Raw genomic sequence first — 22,873 nt, 5'->3', positions numbered from 1 at the left:
GTTTGTGCTTCTTTTTCTGTGCCATGACCGTGATTGACAGATGTTTATAAGCTTCACAAAGTCATAGAAGTTATAGGGTAACAGTTTCAAAATGCTTTAATTATGCAACGTAATACATGCAAGGTACTAAAAAGTCTGAGTAATCAAATAAAAAAAGTGACTGGAGACTAAAGGAATTGTATGATCAGACTTTTATTTCATAAAAAGAAGCTTGAAATGTATCGGGAAGTAATCTATCTTTTTTCCAAACACCATTTCCAATCCTTACTTTAATATCAACACTTAAACATTTACCCTTCATTATTATCTATTTAGCAACCATATTCATTAAAATACAAAAGGGAGGCAGTGAAATACTATCTTTGTTTCCTTGGCCACAGTTACCGCTATTCCACAGGAAAGACAGCACATTACATTTGAGAAGCGCCTACAAATATTTTCACTAAGACACATTTAACAACTCATCTGTAGAAGCACAAAGAAAGCATAAAACCATAGGAAACATATCTTTTTAAATGTTGGTATAAAATCAACTTCTCTGATAATTACTTTATGGGATAGTCCTTTTGTAGTAATTGCATACTTAAGTTTTAAGATTCTATGCCATATTATATTTGAATTATATGCATTACTTTTTTTTTCTTTTCCTGCCTTCCCCGTCCTATGGCATCTGTGTAAATTACAAAATTACAAATGCCAGATGGCAATATAATCATTAAATTCAAACTTATTTAATTTCTGTTTAAGTCATAAAACAGAATGATAAAATTTGTAAATGTATCTATCCTGGTTATTATTAATTTTCACATGAAAGGAAATTTAAAACAATGTGTATCTGTAAATTATACTTTTTTTCTCTCCCTACCGCACTCAAATTAAGGTTCTAAAGTCAGAGTAGCTAAACCTCTTCTCCTACAGACTAATGTATCAAAAGAGGCCTAAATAACCTACAGATGGAACAGAAAAATACAAAATATTGTAATTCACATAACTTCTTATAAAACAATTTTGAGAGCACTTATTTCGATACAAAAATCCAATAAGAATAAAAAAAATCCAGCAAAATGGTGTTCCTCATTGGGAGATGACATCAGCAAGAAAGTGGAACAGCCAGCACCATACATTTCTTCCCCCACCACAATAACAATTCAATAATACACGAACCAGTGCCCATTGTGAAAAATCAGGATTCAGTTAAGAGGCTCCTGTACCCCAAGTGAGCAAAGAACCAGATATATCGAAGCTGGTAGGATAATTTCTGGTATTCACTTGTCAGAGCCTCTCTACCACATTCCATGGGATGTAATCAGAAAGAAACTCCAACCCCAGATTCTACTTTGGGAGGGAAAGAGAAGACTGGAACATACACAGAACAGTCAGATTTCTTAAGGGACTATCTGAGCACTGGTCTCTGTTTTGTCTGAATCTAAGTGCTACAGTAAAGGACACCAGATTGGGGAACACTGAGAACAAAAGCAATGGTGTGAACTAGCATGGCACTCACCCACCATTGCCCCACCCCCTGGCTCAGTGCTGAGTCTTGCCTTAGTAGAGCACAGATAGGACCTGGCATACTCGAGATACCTGGAGACAGCAGAGCATAAAAGGGAGCTTCAAAAAATGTGTGGTTCAGCAAACAGAGGCCAACACACACTGGTGGCTTCTCCTAGAGAGGTCAGGGGGTGAATGTGCAAGAGAAGAGTGGAGTAAAGTCCAATGTCTCAGCATTTCAGCCTGCTGACTGAGGACCTGGTTTTGTCTCACCTATCATGGAGTGCTGATGGAACTCAGCATACGCTACATGCCCCGGGGTCCTAATAACAAAAAGAATGGGGTTGTTTATGTCGGCTTCAGAGAACCAACATTACTGCAGACAGACAGCATAAAGTAAAAGATATACAAACTGTAGAAAAAAGTAAACTGGGAAAACCTCTTCCTGGGGAATTTAAAACACACAAGTTCAGAGAAGACTCATCCACAGAAAAGGCCCCCAGAATTCACAGCTGGGCCAACTGGTAACTATCTTTCTCAAGTCAGTCCACAACTGGGAAAGAGAAGTGTTTCCTCAAATGTGTGGCTCCTGCCACAAAATAACAACACAAGAAAAAAAGCAGAGAATGGTGGACCAACCAAAGGAAAAAATAAATAAATTGCCCAAACTGACCCTAAGGCAATGGAGGTATGAATTACCTAACCACAAAAAAAAAAAAAAAAAAAAAAAAAAAAAAAAAAAAAAAAAAAAAAAAAAATTAAAATTAAAAATAACTATCAATAAGATGCCCAATTACCTCAAGAAAATAATGAATAAACAAAATGAGAATATCAACAACAAAGAAATAGAATATTTAAATCAACAAACAAATTTGTGAGCTAAAGAATATAAGAACTAAAATGAAAAATTCACTAACGGAGTTCATTCAACATCAGGTTTGATAAAACAGAAGAATGATTCCATGAACTCAAAGATAGGTTATTTAAAGTTATCCAATCACAAGAGTAAAAAGACAAATGGAATAAAGAAAAGTGAAGAAAGCGTAAAGTACTTAAATGAAACAATAAAGATTAGAATATGCATTATGAGAGTTTCAAAAGGAGAAGTGAATGAAAATGGGGCAGAAAGTTTATTTGAAGAAATAATGGCTGGAATCTTCCAAAACTAGGGAAGGAAATGGACATCTATATTTTAGAAGCATGATAGGCCCAATTAGGATAAACTAAAATCAAACAAACAAATTAAAATAAAGCCAAACACACTGACACAGATTGCAACAAAACTGTCAAAAGTCAAAGGTAAAGAGACAATTTGGAAAGCATCAAGAGAAAGAAATGTATCACATAAAGGGCCCCCATAAACTTAATGAAGTCCTTAGGAGAAACCTTGCAGGCCAGAAGGGAGTGAGATAATATATTCGAAGTGTTGAAAGGAAAATAAAAATCTGCCAACCAAGAATACTAAACCTAGAAAAACTGTCATTCAAAAATGAATAAGAAATAAAGACATTTCTTGTTAAACAAAAACTGAGGAAATGTATCACCATTCGATCTGCCCTATAAGAAATCCTAAAGGGAATCCTTTAAATTGAAATCACAGTTTGTTGGATTGCAACGTGAAAATATAAAGTTTACTGTTAAAGGTAAATGATCAACAGAGAATACCGTTTTGATGGTATATTAATCACTTTTAATTACTGGTACAGAATTTCAAAGACAAAGGTACAAAACCAGCTACAACTACACAATATGTTAATGGATACACAATATAAAAGCATGCAATTTTTAACATTAATAACAAAAAGTGTGTGAAGTGAAAAAATAAAAGTAGTTTTTGAAACTATAAGATATTGTTATAGTTACATATTTATAGATTGTTATAACTATAAGATATTAAATAGATTGTTATAACTATAAGATAGTAAATTGATAGTTATAAGTTATTTAATGCAAGACCCATAGTAAGTACAAATTAATATATCTAAAAAAGTTGTACAAAAGAAAATTTAAAAAATTATCAAAGCATGTCATTGTAACAAAAAAATCAATGAAACATAAAAGACAGAAAGAGAGAAAAAGAGTTACAAACAATTTTAAGACATACAGAAACAATTAAGTTGTCAATAACAAGACCTTTCATGTCAATAATTATTTTTAATATAAATGCATTAAACTCCCCAATTAAAAAAGAATGGATGAATAGATGAAAAGAGCATACCCAACTATAATTTTCCTACAAAATATTTACTTTAGATTTAAAAACACAAAGGCTGAAAGAGAAAGGATGGAAAAAATTATTTCATGCAAATGTTAACCAAAAGAGAACAGGATTCACCATACTTGTAACATACAAATGATAATTTAAGTCGAAAACTCTCACAGACACAATCAGGACATTATGTAATTAAAGATGGATCAATTCACCAGGAAGATAAAATTATAAATATATATGTAACCAACATCAGAGCACCCACTTATATAAAGCAAATACTGAGATAAGAAAAATGGAGAATTAGCAATACAATAAGAGTCGGAGATTTCAATATACCACTTTGAATTATGAAAGAACAACCAGACAGAAATCAGTAAGAAAACAGAAGACTTAAACAACAATATAAACCAATTCCACTGAACAGCAGCAGAATATACATTCTTCTCCAGTACACACAGGACATTTTCTATGATAGATGACACATTCAGTCACAAAACAAGCCCTAAGAAATTATGAAGGTTTAAAACATGTCAAATACCCTTTCTGAATACATGGATGGAAGTAGAAATACATATCAGAAAGAAAACTGAAAAATTCACACATATGTAGAAATTAAATAATAGACTTCTGCACCAACAAAGAAGAAAATGAAGAAGAAATAAAATGAAAATATTTTCAGACAAAGATGAAATAAAAAGAGAAAACATTTTTCTGATGTTTTGAGAAAGTATCTTGAGATAAATACAATTGAGAACAAGTAAAACTTATGAGTAATTGGGAAGATTATAGTGGCAAATACCTGAATTAAAAGGGAAATAAAATATCATATACAACCTAACATTACATCTCAGGGAATGAGAAAAAGAACAGATGAAGTCGTAAGTTAGGAGAAGGAAAGAAACAATAAAAAAACATAGCAGAAATAAACAAAATAGACTAGTAAAACAATTAAAAATTAAAATGTAGTTATTTGAAAAAAATAAACAAAATTGACAAACTCCCAGTTAGACTAAGGGAGAAAGAAAGAACACTCAAAATCAGAACTGAAAGGATGCCACAGAAATAAAAAAGGATCATAAGAGACTACTATAAAAATTATATATTAGTACCAACAAATTGGATAACAAAGAAGAGATCAATAAATTCCTGTAAACATTTCTCCTACCAAGACTAAACCATGAATTAATAGATTATCTTAACAGACTACTACTAAGGTGATTAAAAACAACAAATAAAAACCAGGACCAGCCCTATCTGGTTTGGTTCAGTGGATAGAGTGTTAACCTACTGACTGAAGGGTCCCAGGTTCGATTCCAGTCAAGGGCACATGCCCAGGATGTGGGCTCAATCCCCAGTGGGGGGCATGCAGGAGGCAGCCAATCAATGATTCTATCTCATCACTGAATTTCTATCTCTCTCTCACCTCTCCCTTCCTCTCTGAAATCAATAAAAATATGTTTAAAAAATTAAAACCAGGACCAGATGGTTTCACTGGAGAATTCTACCAATCATTTAAAGAAGAATTAATGGCAATCCTTCTTAATCTCTTTCAAGTAATTGAAGAAGATGAAACACTTCCAAACACATTTTATGAGCTCAACATTATTGTGATAGCAAATCCTCACAAAGACTAAAGTAAAAAACGAAACTAAAGGTATAAACAATATTCTTCATAAATATAGATGCAAACATTCTCAACAAAGCACTAACAAACCACATCCAATAGTGTATTAAAAATACCATACATCATGATCAACTAGGATTTACCCATAGGGTGCAATAACCATTCAACCTAAAACAAAAAAGCAAAAAAAAACAATCAATGTGATATACTACATTAACAGAAGGAACAATAAAATATATCACATGAGCATCGCAATAGATGTTGAAAAAAAAAAAAAAACGTTTGACAAAAATCAACATTCTTTTATACTAAAAATATTCAATAAATTAGAATGGAGGGGAAAGGTCAGATGACTTTCATATGGATTATCTGGGAAAACAGCAAGTATTTATGTGGAAGTGAGAGGCTAGAGTTACCAGAAAAAGTAAATGGAGTCATATTAGAAAGATACTAGTAAATGTAGGCCACCATAATGAATTTAGGGCTTTATTTGTAGGTGAGAGGGTACCATACAAGCAGTTCAAGCTGAGGAGTACCATAATTCCATTGGATTTCAGAAAGGTCACTTCATTATATAATTAATTGGATTTTTAGAGGCAATGTTTAAAATAGAGATTGTAAAGAAAAACTATCAGAGTCTTGAAATAACTCTAGGGAATGTAATCTTCCAAGCCCTCTTTTCTCATAGTACATTCATTTCAAATATTATTTGGCATTTTTATGACTCAATATATATTGCCAAATTATTTTCCAAAAAGATTGTACAGCAGCATGATAGTTAAAGTTTAGTTTAGTGTCAGCACATCTAATGAAAATTAAACCTAATGTAAAAAACCACTTTTGCAAATTGCTTCAAAAAGTGGCATTTTGAAAATCTACATTTTGTCTTTCAAAATGTATGCTACTGTTTTCTCAATGTTGAAATGGAACACTACTTCTTCAGTAAAGTATCAGAGGAAGTAGTAGTGTTTGTTAGGGTCCATATTTATTAAAATAATTACTTAAAAAAATCAAAAACTAGAAGCACATTCAGTGCTGAGCAAAGCACACACCCTGAAAGACATAAGTTAGAACTGATAAAAATTGACTAAACATAAGATTCATATTTTCTTCTATGAGCCACTGGGTCTGGGACATATATTCAGTAGAATGACAAGCAATTTATTTGAATTTATTCACTCTCTCTCTCAACCATGTATATTGGAAACCAAGTGATTTAAATGTAAGTAGTAAAAATCAACTGTAAAAAGTTTTCAGTTCCTTTCCTTTGCAATAATGACAATTTCTGTCCACATTTTTGCCAAAGAGTATTGAAGGGGAGCAAAGTTTATCACCCAAAAATATGTCTTTTGGAATATTAATTTTAGGATGACTGTTTTTATGAAAAGAAAGACTGAGGAAAAACCTTTGACCTTCCACTTAACTACCTAAAAGGAATTTAGGTAGAAGTCCTGCTCCAGGAAGGAGATATCATAGAAAAGTAGTTTAATATAACTAATATGTGATAGACAGAGAGGAACCTAGCAAGGCCCATTGTTCAAAGTCCTCTCTGTTGTCTCAGTGCTAAAGATTGCCCATCAAACCTTTATTCATCAAACATTTGCTTTTTCATCTCCAGGTGAATTGCCTTTCGTCCCTTTGATGTCCCAAACCTCATTTCCTCACTAACACCCCTTCTCTTTAGCTCCAGAATTACACAGAAGCCTCAACTGCTCAATCTGCCCTTTGGTCACAAATTCTATGGCATGGACATATGAATTAAAGTGGTTATTTTCTTATTTTAATCTGTATCTGTTAATTGGATTGTTATCTTAGGCAGAATGGAACTCAGGTAGGATGGAAGTTATTTTTTGCATCCTCAAAGTATTATCATTACTAAAAAGAGGGAGGAGACTTGTTCAGTTTTTGAGGTATATTAATTCATTAGTAAGTTATCTATTTATTATATATTTTTATTGCTTTCAGAGAGTAAGGGAGAGAGACAGAGACAGAAACATCAATGATGAGAGAAAATCATTGATCTGCTGCCTCCTGCACGCCCCCTACAAGGGATTGAGCCTGCCTACTGGGCATGTGTCCTGATCAGTGACCTCCTGGTTCATAGGTCACCGCTCAAACACTGAGCCATGCTGGCCAGACATAAGTAATCTATTAATATCAATTTGGTGGTGGTGACATAGATATATCAATGGCCATGTTTCCATATCATCCATTACATAACTCCCAAGTCTCTCTCCTTTAATCGCTTTTCTCCTCTCCTCTGCAAGTCCATAAGCCTACAGCCTGTGCATGGGGGAGAGAGAAGCTGTGAATATGATGTTGGAACTGAAGTTTTGTTTAGAGGAACTCGACATCATTTCAATAACTAAATGTGTCAGAGTCACCTTAATAAGATTTTTCTTACAGTTGAAATGATTGGAAAGCCAATGCAGAATATGTAAAACAAAGTAAAAACAGTTTCTTATTTTATATCTTTTATACTAGTACTAGAGGCCTGGTACACGAATTTGTGCACAGGTGGAGTCCCTCGGCCTGGTGGGCGATCGGGGCCGATGAGGGGGGCTGGCCGGCCGGGGAGAGGGACTGCGAGAAGTTGGTTGGCCTCAGGAAGTTGGCTGTGGGAGTGCACTGACCCCCAAGGGGCAGCTCCTGCATTGAGCATCTGCCCCCTGGTGGTCAATACACGTCATAGTAACCGGTCAACCAGTCATTCTGTTGTTCAGTCGTTCTGTTGCTTAGGCTTCTATCTATATAGATTCTGAATGAATCATTACATACGAGATCCAGAGACAAAGAAACACTGAACAGAATGTCCAGCCTCACAGAGAAGGCAGGGGAAAGAGGAGGGGGGTGTTTAGAGATCAACCAAAGGACTTGTATGCATGCATATTATCATAGCCAATGAACAGGGACACTGGAGCAGTGGGGGCTTCTCCTGGGTGGCGTGAGTGGCTGGGGGGTCAATCGGGGAAAAAGAAGACATATGCAATACTTTAAACAATAAAAAAAATCTGGGGATAAAAGAATCTTAAAAAAAAAGATAAAACAATGTTTATTGTACATTCTCTTTAACATTTTGGTGCTTAATATTTTAATCTTTCAATTCATGTTGACTATTTTTGGCCACTTCTACAAGGATAGTAGACCCTGGGATGTGCTTCCCTGAGCCCCATTTCAGTTTAAAGAACTTAATTCCCCAGCTGCTGAACATGCTTCAACAGACAGACTTTAGCTGGTATTCATCTTCAGGAATTATTCCAGATGAACAGTGTTGTCTTGACAAGGAGCACTAACCTTGATGGCAGCCTGCATCTAATGATGGGTAGATGCAGATGTAAAAAAATGCCTGTCCCTCTCCCTATATAACTTGAAAGGGTATCCTTAGAGGTCATTATTTAGACTATTTCAGAGCCCATATTCTCTCTACCCAGTTCTGCTTGTCCTAGATCATCCACAGGTGTTGAGCCCAAAAACCTTTAATTGATACTAATAACGACCTGTGGCTCTTGAGTCCAACCTGTCAGAGAAAATATTTAAATTGACTACTCCAAGATAAGTAACCACTTATAACAAGGCCATTTATTGAATAAAGTTTATCTTCTCTGTGGTTTTCTAAAGCCTCCTTGATCACACAGTTAAGAAGTTTATGTAGTACAAGTCAGTGTGATTATATGATTTTATAGGTGTATTCAAGTGTGTGCTTATGCTTGTATAAACACATGCACACACACACAGATGGGAAGGGTAGCAAAATTCATGTGTTTTTTTTAAAGGAACTGGAAAATAAAGGTTGAATCCACATTATAAGCACTCTAAATGTCATTCTAAGAAATTTTGACTTATGCCTTAGATAACATGGTGTTTTTAAAATGGGATAGTATTACATCCATTTTTTTTTAAGCAGGAAAGCAGTAGCAGTGTGGTATATACATCAGCAGGGCTTAGAGGTTATTATAACAGATGAGTTAGAAGATGATGAATATCTGAAGTAGGATGTTGACACTGGCAAACGTGATGAGAAAATCATTTTAAAAAATTTGAAGCTAGAATTGATGGGAATTGGTGACAACACTGAAAAATTGAAAGGAAGATTTTATTAATGTTATACACTGTTTAAACACATTTTAGTAGAACTCAAATACATTATTTTTAATTTTAAATGTTAGAAATATACTTATTCTATAAAATAAAAGTAATAACTTATTATTTAATCATACATTTATACCTACGTTGGTAGCATGATGACTAATAAATGATGCATTAACTATATTATGTTATTCTTGTGCTTTTAAAAAGGAGGAATATTCAGCTTTAAATATACAGATCTTTAAAGCATTAAAATTACAACTGAATAATTTATGAGCAGTAGCACTGAGACTACTTAAAGAGAATAGAGCACAATTTGAAAAACTAACTTACTAAAAAAAATCACAAGGTTATGTATGTAAGGTAAAAGATAAACTCAAGATGATATTTCAGAATCTATATACATAACAGTCCAGTTGAAAATTCTACACTTTTAGTATGGCATGCTAAAGTGAATCCCAATAGGAAAATGTGAATAATTTAGGTAAATATCAAGATCAAAGAACCCACAACTTTTCAACTTTTTGTAATAAGTCACCAACTTATTTTCCCAGCACTAAACAAACCTATTGCTGGGGAAAATCTAAATTTATAAAAGTAATGATTATTTTTTTTAAATAAGTCAAATTTAAAAGTAGGAAAACATCCTATTTTAGTTTGGTGTGCTATTGTGTATATATATATATATATATATATATATATATATATATATATATATGTATGTATGTATATATGTATATATGTATATATATATTTCTTTTTTCTTTATTGATTAAGGTATTACATATGTGTCCTATTCCCCCATTGCCCCCCACACCCCCCACTCATGCCCGCACCCCCCTGGTGTCTATACATTATTATTTAGTAATAATGTATTTTATTATTTCTTCCTGTTTCCAATTTCTTATGAGCTATTAGTGATCTTTCTTTAGAAAATAGATATATAAAATCTAATATATAAAAATTAATAAAAATCATAGGAATATTAAGTATGAATTAGAGGTACTTTGTTAAAAGAAGATACTATCAAATCTATGTCTTAGTTCTTAGTATCAGTGAAAGTGGACATATTTTTGTCATATTATAGTCATATTATAGATGTCAATTAATAATAGTCAGATAAAAGTATGAATTTACAGTGAATTATGCAGAACAATTTTTACATAAAAACTACAAAGGAACTGAAAAATATGAGTATTCAATGCTTACATAATCTATAATATTTATAATCATATAGAAACATTCAGTTCTGGTGATACATAAAGACATGTTTTTGAAAGTGGTTGCACTGCTACAAACTATAAAAACATAAGTGGAAGAATTGTTTCCAGTGTTTTGTGTGATGATAAGTGCTTTTAAAAAAAATCATAATACAGGCTAATTTTCAACTATAGGAAAACTCAATGCTTTACTTGTTAGCATTTTAGACATAATAACCCTACTAATACAGTGTAAATTTTTCTTCCCTCCTTTTATATGAGTCTTGCTTGGCTCCTAAGATATTTAGATTCTTAGACATCTACCAAATAAGTAAAATAGATATCAAGTGAGATGATAAATATTAGCAGAATATGGAGCATGTTCAATGATCTATAAGCAGCACGATAAAGAGAAGAGTATACAGTGGTTTACAGATTGCTAGAGAAAGGAGGATATAGGAATTTTGAAGGATATTTGTCCTAGTACTATTGTGATTTTAAAAGTGAGGTTCTGGAAAAACTACATAAAACCTGCAGGAGTCAGAGTGTGATAATTATTATTAGCAGAAGTATTAGATTTGGGAAATTGTGAGATATTAAGTACAAAAATGATGAGAGATAAAATTAAGAAAAATATTAAAAGGCATAAGGACATTTTTGCATCTCAGTTTAGACAGCCTATTTGTGTTTAAAATAAATAAATAAATCCAATGGCATCTAAGAGGCTTTATACATTCTGTGGTTCACAAAACAGTAAGGAAATGGTCAATGCATACGGTAACTACTTGTCCCAGATTGTCCAGTTTACAGTGGTTGTCCTACAGGTTTGTGTTTAATTGCTTTAGTGTTTATTAGTTTATTACTTTCAAAAATGTCCTAATTTGGATGCCATTGTCACTCCAAACAACATGGAACCTGGAACATCACAGGGAGTATGAAGAAGGAAGATAACTAAGATCAATGCAAAGATTAAAGCTTTTATTCTATAGCTAAAAAGAATGGTTTAAAAAACATATACAGTAAAACATATGCACGTTGTGTATATTAGCATTTATATATTTTTAAAATTAGTAAATCTTCAATATGTTTAACTACATTTCTATTTGATTATTCACAATGTACTTGGTGCAGGAACTAGAATGGTGGCTGCCAGGGGCTAGGAGGAGGGGAAAACAATGAGGTATTGATCAAAACGTACAAAGTTTTAGTCACCCAAGGTGAGTAAGTCCTAGAAATATCCTGTACATTGTAGTTTCTATAGTTAATGATTGCTTAAAATTTTCCTAAGAAGGTACATCTATGTTAAATGTTGCTATTACATTTTTTTTTAAATAAAGAGGGCAGAAGGAAACATTTATAGGTGATTGCTATGTTTAGGACATTGATTGTGGTGAAAATTTCACCTGTGTATACTTATCTGCAGACTCACCAAATTGCGTACATGAGACATATGCAGCTTTTTGTGTGTTAAGCATGCCACAATAAAGTATTTTAATAAAAGAGAGAGTCAGAAATATTTGCATTTAACCAACTAAAATACTCTTTCCTGGTCTTATTTCCAAGGCAGAGATTGTCCTAGGTAATCAGTAGTAAGAGGCAGTAGAACCCAGTAAGCAATGCTAAACATCATTAAAAGCTCACACTCTGGGTCAGCCTGTCGGACACGGAATCCTAGTTCTAATACTAACTGGTTATTCGATCATTTGCAAATGGGCGAACTTGTACAGAAAAAATGTTAACTACAAATTAGGTTAATCATTGATTGTGAATTTTTTAAAAATGTACTTTGAACAGCCCTTAGGCATTCTTTATCTATCAATGTTTTTCTTATTCTGTCAGATTGGGAATACAAAGAAGATAATGTATATTCCCTACTCTTAAAGTGTCTACAATCTCAGGAAGAGACAGAGTTGCATGAGAAAAATTATAACAATATAATATTTGCTATAATGACTAAAAGTTTGCTATAATGACAAGGAATCTCCTGGTGAAGTCTGAGAACATTTCAGACTGAGAGAGAATTAGTGGTGGGATCTGAAAGCTTAGAAAAAATTGGAGAGCAGAGATGATAACTTGTACAAAATCTAGGTTTTATAGGGAAGCTATACACTGAGTGGCCAGATTATTATGACATCTGAATGCATAATAATCTGGCCACTCAGTGTATATCCTATATAATAAAAGGCTAATATGCAAATTGTCTCCTCGACCAGGAGTTCTACCAGCAGGCAGACTAGCCAACCACCCATGTCTCCTCCCCCTGGCCAGGCTGCCCCCTGGCCAGGCTGACTGGACCCCATCCATGCATGAATTCATGCACTGGGCCATATATATATATATATATATATATATATATATATATATATATATATATATATATACACACATATACACACACACACACACACACACACACTGAGTGGCCAGATTATTATGCATTCAGAGATCATAATAATCTGGCCACTCAGTGTATATTCTTCAGGGCTCAGGATCAAACATGCACCTGAGGTAGGTGCCCTTGGCTTGGAATCAAACACACAACCCTGCAGGCCAACATTCTAACCACTGAGCCAAAACGGTCAGGGCCAATTCTATCCTTTTTTTTAAAATCCATATACTTAGCCTAAATCCAGGGATTCTAAGCAATTATACTACATTTGCTTGATTCTGATCTAATATGTACATAAGAACCAGTGTAATCTTTTAATCTTTCTTCATATGATAATTTCACATAAAGTCATAATAGACTTTTCTGTGGGAAAAGAGGAGGGCAATAGAAGTGAGGGAAGAAGGGAGAGGATGTTGGGTGATAGCCATACTTATTATTAAGAAATGAAGGTGTTATCAATGATTATTTTTCATACTTTGCCACTCTTCTTTAGCACTGTTATATTTAAAGGTGACTGTTTATTTCTACAATGGCCATATATAAGGATATATCTACATAGATGATAAAGCTCTTTCAGGAAGTTGATTTTCTATTGATTTTTATGAAAAACTATCTTTACTCCATAGTCAAGTATGGAACTATAGAAACATAATTATCCTATATAATAAAAGGCTAATATGCAAATAGACCGAATGGCGGAACAACCAGAACAACCGAACAACCAGTCGCTATGACGTGCGCTGACCACCGAGGGACATGTGAGGAACATGGCAGGTGTCGGCCATGGCAGGATGGTGGAGCAGGTGAGCGGGGGCACCAGACCAAGGCAGGGCGCCAGTCGCTGTCATCAGGGCGACCCACTGGTGGTTACTGAAAATTCTTTGCTCCTGCATGCCACGGTCCCTCCCAGCACTTGCACCTGCTGCCAGCGCCAGCCCCTCTAGCACCCTCCGCCAGCGCCGGCCCTGCTCACACCTGCAGCCAGCACTGGAGCCGCCACTCATACCCGCTGCCAGCGCCCGGCACTGGTCCCAATCGCTTGGTGCTGTCAGCGGGTGTGAGCGGCAGCTGCCAGCCTCAATCACCCCTGAAGGCTTCTCCACTTCCCCCTGCTCCTGAGGGGCGATTGGGGCAGCAGCTGCCACTCACACCCACTGACAGTGCCGGCCCTGCTCACACCCGCTGCTGGCGCCAGCCCAATCGCTCTGCAGCGTCAAGCAGGTGTGAGCTGGGCTGGCGCTGTCAGTGCGTGGGAGCGGCAGCAGTGGGAGCGGGGCTGCCATCAGAAAGGGGGCCAGGGGCCATGGCAGGAGGGGCCAGGCAGGGGCACAGAGAATGGTCCTAGACCCACCCCTGGGCCCACCGCAGCCTCGTGGCCTGCAGTTCCTTTCAAGGTACACCAATTCGTGAACCTGGCCCCTCATATAATTATAAAATGGCACATTGGCTAGAGTATGTTTTGTGAATATTCAAACACACACACAGCTCTATATGCATACAAAACTTTTAGAACTGACACGTTAAATAAAATCGTAGCATTTTATTCTTAAATTTGGTCTAAATTATTTATTCTAAACCTGCATAAAATCCTAGATTTCCATTGGGATTAATCTCATAAGGGGTCAATTTTTCCAATGCATGGTGATTATAGTGGAAGGGAATGCTCTATTCTATTTTGGCAGAAATACTTTTTTTAAAGATTACCTAATAGTTACCTTTCCAGCTCAGCAATTCTCTAAAACAGAGGTTCATTCTGCCCACACTAGTGAATATTGAGATGAAAGGTAAAGATACTATTGTATTATTCAAAACTTCTGACCTTGGTTCCCTGGCCAACATTCTTGATCTCATCAAACACTTACATGCAAATTATCAGAGATCAATTAAAATAGTCCATGCATATTTTAAAACATTTAAATATTTATTGAAGACTATAAAAACTGCATTATTTATCTGAATATTTTATTACCATATTTGGTTTAGAAGGCCAACTGATATTAAAGTACAATGAACTATCTTCTAAATAGTACATTAATGATAAATGTTTATTAGAAAATTCTTATTTAAAAAGTTGGGTAATTTTGACCTGACTTCTGTATATGGTATTTTAACATTAATCTTGATTTTCTTAGCTGTTGTCATTATTGGAAATCACTTCCTCTGTTTTTGATAAATTGGGTAATTAAATGAATAAAAATTATTAGAAAGCATGTGAAGAATAAATTTTCAATCTAATTTTTAATGATTTAGAAAATACATAAAGGAACAATATAAGTTATCTTACTGTTAAGTGTAAAGTGGCACATGAATCTTGCACATCATAAAAATACAAGAGTAATTTTTACAATAAGAAATCAAAAATCATTTTAAAGTCTGCAAATAAAATTTGTAATTCACTTTAACATGTATTGTGTATAAAAAAAATTCGAGAATTTAAAATGGCTCTCTAAGAAAAAAATAATCGCTCAGAATGCTTATAATACAGAATTCCTATTTATTTTATATTCTTTTTACTTATAAATTTAAGTTCTAATGAATAGTGTGTCTTTACTTTGAAGAGACAAAATTAAATTGGTAAATTTGGTATGGCTTATAATAGTGTCACAAAGGCATGAAAAAATTAGCTAAAAAATTCAAAAACCAGCCAAAATATGTGTGAATAAGTAAATACAGATTGAATTAAAAATATATTTTAACATCTTGTTATTAAACTATTATCATTGGCACTTGCTAATAATTAAAACGGTACGTAAGAAATCAATGTTCCAAGAATATTTGTCATTATGAATAGTTGCTTCATCAAGTACTTTAGACATTTTAAAAAGTATGTTTCACAAGCTGATACCAAATTCATGTTAAATGCATCTTCACACCAAGGTGACTTTTACAGTAAGTTTTTACCATCGGCATGATTTACAATGTACACGTGATCATCAGTGACTGATTGGATTCTGTCCTGGTATTCTGTTTGCATAGGCAGTTTCTCAATAAATCTGACATTGATCATCTGTCAGTTTGATTTGCTATTTTTATGAGACTCATTGTAAACAAAGTTAGTAAATATTTGCAAGCCCACAGAGAAAACATTACAGCTATGAATTTTATTTCTGTTTGACATAAGCTTTCTTTTCTATCAAGTTTAAAAATAGAAGCCAGCGACAATATTTTTTATTTTTTGAGTTCTTACTGGATGACTAGGTTTTAGGCATTTAGAATGTGAAAACAACTAATTTAAATGGTGGAAGAGCTTGGCTTGTCAAGTAATCAAATTAGGCAAGGGAACCAATAACAAGCCTGTAGCAAGGAAGACATGAAATTATCATGTCATTTAATCTTGGTCAAAACTCGTCAGTACACCTGATGCCTTATAAATCATATTCATAGCCACAGTTTATAAGGAAAGAACACATTTTAAGAACCTACAAATAAAGCCAATATGTTCCATTTCAAAGATAGTGCACTGCCAGAATTAATACAGAAGATAATAAGCAACACACATGACTTGTGTTTTATAAAAAGCAGCTTAAACCTTTGTCCATTAAATGAGCTTCTTATACCAACACAATAATGTAAAATGTGTGTGTTAGAGGGGGAGGATGGTGCATTAGTCGTTATCTGGGGGATGGACTCCAGTATATCAAATAGTTTATCTAGATAATAGCCATTGTCTGACAAAGGTGCAAGTGCATATTTATCAACACTAATAAAAGAGAAGCATGCAAATTGACCATACCTCCTCTACATCCATAAGCCACGCCCACCAGCCAATCAGGAGCGAGTATGCAAATTAACCCAACCAAGATGGCTGCGGCCATGGAGCAAGCAGGAGGTTTGGGTTTCGCTGGCAATGGAGGAAGCCAAGTTTCCCACCTGCTCTGGCCGGCCCTGGCCTCTGCTCAAGGATACAAAGTTTCAATTATAGAAGATAAATAAATCCCAACAAAAATGGCAGCAGCCACAGAGCTGGAGTGAGCAGGAGGCTTGGGTTGTCCCCTGCAATGGAGGAAGCCAAGCTTCCTGGCCGGCCCTGGCCTCTGCTCAAGGCTACAAAGTTTCAATTATAGAAGATAAATAAACCTCAGATACCAGAGCGTCCACTTGGGTCGCCAGGGGCATGGCTAGTCTGCAAACCACCACAGGCCCCTCACTCAGGCCACCCCATGCTCCAAGGAAACCCCCACCCTGATCCGGGACACCCTTCAGGGCAAACCAGCCGGCCCCCACCCATGCACCAGGACTCTATCCTAGCTAATAAAAGAGTAATATGCAAATTGACTATCACTCCAACATACAAGATGGCTGCCCCAATGTGGTCAAAGATCCTGCCCCCATGTGGACACAAGATGGCCACCACAAGATGGCCAGCAGGGGAGTGCAATTGGGAGGGACCAGGCCAGCAAGGGAGGACAGTTGTGAGTGATCAAGCCAGCAGGGGAGGGTAGTTGGGAGGGACCAGGCTTGCAAGGGAGGGCAGTTGGGGGTGATCAAGCCTGCAGGGGAGGGCAGTTGGGGTGACCTGGCTGGCAGAGGAGGGAAGTTGGGGGCAACTGGGCCTGCAGGGAAGGGCAGTTGGGGGGGACCCAGGCCTGCAGGGGAGGGCAGTTAGGGGCAATCAGGCTGACAGAGGAGCAGTTAGGCATCAATCTGGCTGGCAGGGGAGTGGCTAGAGGGTGATCAGGCTGGCAAGCAGAAGCAGTTAGGGGCAATCAGGAAGGCAGGCAGGCAAGCAGTTGGGAGCCAGCAGTCCTGGATTGTGAGAGGGGTCCCAGATTGGAGAGGGTGCAGGCTGGGCTGAGAAACACAACCCCCCGTGCACTAATTTCGTGCACTGGGGCTCTAGTTTATACATAAGTAAAATGTATGCCTTTCTAAACATTGAGGCAGAGAAGCGATATTTATCTTTTGTGTATAAATATTTTATTTGCATTGAAATTTATAAGTTCTTTTATGACTTAAATGAGAAATTATAATGTTATGAATAAAGAACATGTAGATTTAAGAAAATATTTGTCATAAAGCAGTAAGTAGCTCCAACATATTTTAATGAAATAATTTGTACCTAACTTAAAATACCTGTAGGTATTATGTAGTTAATAGTCACTTTAAAATGAATAAAATAAAATATGAATTAAAATTCTGGCCCAGCCAGTGTTGCTCAGTGGTTGAGCATCAACCTATGAACTAGGAGGTCATGGTTTGATTCCAGGTCAGTCAGGGAACATGCCCAAGCTGCAGGCTCAATCTCCAGTGTGGGGTTTGCAGGAGACAGCTAATCAATGATTCTCTCTCATCATTGATGTTCCTAACTTTCTCTCCCTCTCTCTTCCTCTCTGAAATCAATAAAAAAATATATTTTTTAAAATTCTGTTTAACCAGTAATATATGGCTACTTTTCCAATTATAAACCAACAGGAGATATAAACTAATGAAAATTATTCAATGTTCCAAAAAGAATTAAGAATGCATCTATCATTTTGTATTCCATCTAACCCAGATTAAATAACATGATGCTTGTCTCACACCTTTCTCTGAGTGTTCCCACAAGTGCTGTGGTGTGCACTACTGCTTTCTGAATTTCACTGCACCTACTGGTTCCTATCTCTGAAGTACTAACATATTTACCAAGCTGCAGATATTATTTTACTAAAGAATATTTACTGAAGTGTGTTTCACCCCTTTCTCTGCATTTTCTTACTGAAATTTTATGATCTTTACATCAGCACAGTGTTTACTAGTTAATTCCAGAATTTAATCTTTTTCAATTAAAAAATGTTTTAGTATTGACATCCCCCACAGGAAGCATTAAGTATGGACTGTTTTGTCATAAGGATCACTAAGGAATAAATGTTCTTGATAGTGTTTAAAACAAATTACTTCTTATCCATCATTTCTTAAACTGAGACAACAACATAATATGTAGTTCTTCAAAATAGTCAAGTAGTTAAAACAAAATCATCCAGAGAGCTCTCCTTTGATAAATCATGTCTTATATGCTCTTCATGGATTAAATTTACTTCTTACTTAAATGTTTCTACAATTTTTCTTACCTTTTTAGTTAATATTAACAATGACACTTGATTTAAGCCAGTGAAGATAATTTAAATTTATTATATTCTACTTGGATACTTATTCATTTGACATCATGTTTATATTTTCTTTTTTTGTTGAAATTGTTTTGAAGATGGGTTGGTATGATTTTTTATGCTTTTTTGTGCTTATTATGAACTTGCACCTTCTCACTTGTATTTCTCTAGTAATTTATGCATTTTTAAATTTACCCAAATTGGTTGTTATTGTATTTTATGTCATATTCTTTTTCATTTTGAAAAATATTTCATTTTTAATTGGAAATATTTATAAATGTCCTTTAATGAATATTTATTTAATTCTACTTTTTATTATGCATCATACTAGATACCTGTGATTGCAAGAAAAAAGATCAGATACATACCTTGCTTTGAAGGAGTTCTCAATGAGGTGGGAACAAATGAGCAAACAGCTATGAGCAGTGGTAAGATGCCCTATTTCAGAGTTGCAGAGTGTCTGACATGACTGTGTAGAGTAGCTGCTCAACAACCTGTTCTGGATTATAAATTCAACCTAAGACATTGACATTTTTTAATCATTTGGTTACAGTCAGTGAAGGGTCAGAAGAGTAAATATTGGCATTCTTCAGTAGAATGACAGAACTATAAGAGTGTTGCAATGGTTGGAGAGGAGAGGACCATGGGAGTTAATGGTAAGATATGGAAGAGGGATGGTAATAAAGATCGCATAATGAAGGTCATGCACTAACCAAACTGAATTTGGATTTTACTCTTGAGGCAATGTATAAACATCAAAAAAATAAAAAAAAAGAAGTTATAACCAGATTTGCATTTTTGAAAAGATAACACAGCATTATCATTGTAATAATCTAAGTGAGAGACAAGAAAGACTTGTACAAAGGATATGTCCGTAATATGAATGAAGAAGGGAAGACCCTTTAGTTACAGATTTAGGAGACACAGTCTGCAAAAGCTTATGACAACTGGAAAACAAAATTTAGGTTAAAACAGAAATAGCTAAGGTTACACAGGGAGACTACGACTACATATATGTCAACTATTCCATGTCACATTTTATTTTAACTTTTAAAATATATATTTAATTTTTATGGTAATATTGGTTGAAATACTCTTTCTTATTGTATATCTTCCATATTTAAAAGTAAAGCTCTAGTGCATGAGATTGAGCTATAATATTTTCCATATTTCATCAAATCTAGGGCACACTTTTCCACTTTGTTATGTCTGATATTGGAATACATCTTACATTTCTCCTTACTGTTAACATGTCATTTCTCAGTGCAAGGCCCATTTCATGTTTTATTTTGTGCTTTCTTTCCAAATCCCCAGCCCATTGTCTTCTCATAGAAGTCATTTGTAATGTGTTTGATATATGTTCTTAAGCATAGATGTTTCCTTATAAAATACAGTGTAGTTTTGTGTGTTTCAATTCCATTAAGGGTTTTGTAAATCCCAACTCTGTCCTAGTTTTCTTATCCAGTCCTGTTTAGGGACCAATCCATTTCACATATCTATTTTATGGCTTCTTATTGCAGTCTAACATTTCACAGCATGATTTACTACATTTTATTTATCATTACTCTAGAGAAAGATACACAGGTTGCTTCCAACTCCCTATTGCCATATACTCTGTCCTTGTATGGATCTCTGCAAGAAGTATGTATCCAGAAGAGGAATCCTTGCCTATACTTTTAAAATTATTTTTCCCTCAAAGATTACTGAATAATTTCTTTGATTATGGATGTATAAATATTTTAAATCACCCTTCCATTAAACAACAAATTACACTGAGGCAACCAACGATGTGAAAAAAAAAGATGAATGTCCATTTTACTTCTGACAGCAAAATAAATTCCACATGGGTAAATATTCAAACATATAGAAGAAATGAAATTATGCTAATACTGAGAGAAAACGCGAAAGTCTAAAGATATGCCCACTTTCCAGGTCTCCTACCATCCTCCTTTATTCTACTTTCTGTAATCCATTTTCCTCACAACTACTGGAGTGATGATTTTTAAAAATATATATATTTTATTGATTTTTTTTACAGAGAGGAAGGGAGGAGGATAGAGAGTTAAAAACATTGATGAGAGAGAAACATCTATCAGCTGCCTCCTGAACACCTCCTACTGGGGATGTGCCCACAACCAAGGTACATGCCCTTGACCAGAATCCAACCTGGGACCTTTCAGTCCACAGGCCGATGCTCTATCCACTGAGCCAAACCAGTTAGGGCTGGAGTGATGATTTTTAAAAGGCTGATCAATTATGTCTCCTCGGTTAAAAAAAAAAAATCTACGAAGTTTTCGTTTGCCTTATAATACAATGTGCATTTTCTCTTTCTTTCTTTCCTTTTTTTTTAATAAATATATTTCAGCGAGGAAGGGAGAGGGATAAATAGAAATCAATGATGAGAGAGAATCATTGATTGGCTTCCTCAAGCACGTCCCACACTGGGGATCAAACCCACAATCCCGGCATGTGCACTGACTGGGAATCAAACCACGACCTCCTGGGTCATAGTCTATGCTAAAGCACTGAGCCACGCCGGCCGGGCACAGTGTGCATTTTCTATCATGGTGTAGCACAGCCTGTGACTCCTACCTTCACTTCAAAGGCACTCAGCACTGTTTTCTCTTTTGCGGGCTGTGCTATGACTGCACAGCTTTCCTCTTTGATTATGCCACACTCTCTCCTGCGTCAGGGTATTTGCACTGCTTGCACCATTTGCCTGGGGGTGCTCTTCTCTCTACTATTTGTATGGCCAATCTACTTCCTCACTATTAGGACTCAGACTACCCCATATATCTACTCACCCAGGCAATGGTGCCTCACTTATCTGAATTTGCATGGTGTTTATTATTATTTTCTTTCTTATTTATATGTTGATTTTTCTGCTCTTCTTCAGAAATAAAAGCTTAACAAGATCAGGAATATTTCTTGTCAAATTAATTGCTGTTTCTCAGAACCTATATGCAGGGAACATAAGTGATGCTCACAACTATTTACTGAATAAGTAAATAAATTAATCAAAGGATACGTACATATCTGGACAAATTTTATTTTTGGGGGAAACAGAAAGCTTTGAAATTTCATCATGGTTTAGGAATATTTTATAATGCATTTAGTTGCATTATTTTAGTGCTTAAACATATTTCTCTGGCTCCAATATAAATCCACAAAGGTAATATTGAACAGATTTAAACATCAAGCTGAGGCCAAATTTAGATTTAACAAGCTAATCTCAACATGTTGTGCCATACAGGCTAATGACTGACGTGTGTTTAAGAAGTCATCATCTCCGCAGGTTAGTGAGAAGATTAGGAACCGTTTGCTCCCTCACCATGTCCTCATTGTCTCTCAGATGTTTACTCTGTGTTCTGGAGGAAGAATTTCTCGTTTTTTTGTTTTTTTGTTTTTTGTTTTCATTTATTTTCCCCAAAGGAAAGATATTTTTCTCCATTCCATTGTATTTGTATTTCCTGGAACTAGTTAATTTTATAATAAATCTTAACAAGTTTTAAAATTAGGTGTAATTTATACACAACAACAAAATGCCTCATGAATTTGAGTTTATGGACATAACATTTATGCTAATTTGACATGATTGACTTTATTATCTTCTGTAAGAACTTATTAGCTTGTCATATCTATGAAGCAATATATACATAATATAAATATACATATGTGTATTTGTGTGTGATAATTTTGTGTTAATTTGGCAGCAAACATAAATTTTAGGTATGATTACATTTAAATCAGTAGACTTTGAGAACTGTAGTTCACTCTCCAGAATTTGGG

This window comes from Plecotus auritus (assembly GCF_963455305.1).
Source record: "Plecotus auritus genome assembly, chromosome: 4".
Lineage (NCBI taxonomy): Eukaryota > Metazoa > Chordata > Mammalia > Chiroptera > Vespertilionidae > Plecotus > Plecotus auritus.
This window is presented reverse-complemented; position numbering follows the sequence as displayed.